This window comes from Saccostrea cucullata, unplaced genomic scaffold, assembly GCF_032062105.1.
Source record: "Saccostrea cucullata isolate Sc308-1 unplaced genomic scaffold, CSIRO_AGI_Scuc_v1 ctg898, whole genome shotgun sequence".
NCBI lineage: Eukaryota > Metazoa > Mollusca > Bivalvia > Ostreida > Ostreidae > Saccostrea > Saccostrea cuccullata.
In genome coordinates this window covers 323,859-325,062 of record NW_026935768.1, presented here as the reverse complement: position 1 = coordinate 325,062, position 1,204 = coordinate 323,859, and positions in this window count along the sequence as shown.

The following is a 1,204-nucleotide window of genomic DNA, read 5'->3' as shown; positions in this document are numbered from 1 at the left end:
TAAGCACAATTTTGACCTGAATTCGCAAAATAAAATCGACGTAAAAATTTCCAGATTTACGGTAGACGTTGTGTGACTGACAAAAACAATGATGACATTCAATTCTACTTATATTTGAAATATGCAAAATCAATGAGGAATTCCAGTTCTATTTATAGAAACAAAGAACAAGGTACAGTTTCAATACAAAATATTTAAAGCCCTATATTTTTCTAAAATATGAAAGTGATATAAGAAATCAAAATTCACTCTTTCTGAATCATAAGAATTCCCTGCAGTAAAAATACACATATCGTTTTTCTTATATGACCTCCTAAATGCTAATTGTGACGTCATTAACTTGTGTATTTTCCCGTATTTTCTTAAAAAGTTGCAGAAGACATCAATTTTCAGTGGAATATTTTCTTTCAGAAGACATACTCTGCTACTCTCGCCCAGAGAGATTTTGAGATAACCGGTATGTTATTTTTCATAGCAGTTTACATAATATATCCCAAAATTAAAGAGGGCGACGGTGGCTAAAGGAAAATCAGCACAGAAATGAGTCATTTGGAGGCTTTTCTGCATTAAACTTAAAAGTGTACCAAATTAATGACGTCATATATCCTGAACGACCCCCTTTCGTGTCATATTCTTTAATGATCTATCATATTCATCTACTCAATGATTGTTAATTAAGCCAATTTCACAACTTTTTAAGAACATTAAATTTTTTGTGCACAATAAAGCTCAAACCGTACCTTCTTATGAAAGAGACAAGAGGGCATCAACAGTCATGAGAGTAACCCTATAACAGATCAGTGAAATGGCATTTTAACAAGGTCTTGTTATTAGAGATTAGATTCCCTAGTGTCTCCTCTTGTTTCAAGAGAAAATCCCTATGTTTGGTACATTTATTAACAAAAATCCTTAGATACTCTGTGACGATTTTGACAAGAAATGACAAAATGTTCTTGAAATATGGTGACTATCAAAAAAAAAAAAAATGCAGACCACAGAAACTGCCATATAGAATACGCTCTTTGAGTCTTCGTCTAAAACAATGAAAAGTCTTTGGACAAAATAAACTTGTAGATGAAAATACAGGTACATTGTCAAAGACTAGAATTAGGACAATCAGGAATTATTTCACAGAACAATTGAAAAGATTTTTAAAGTTTTCCTATAAATGGCCTAAATATCTATATTTCGCCATGTGATACTA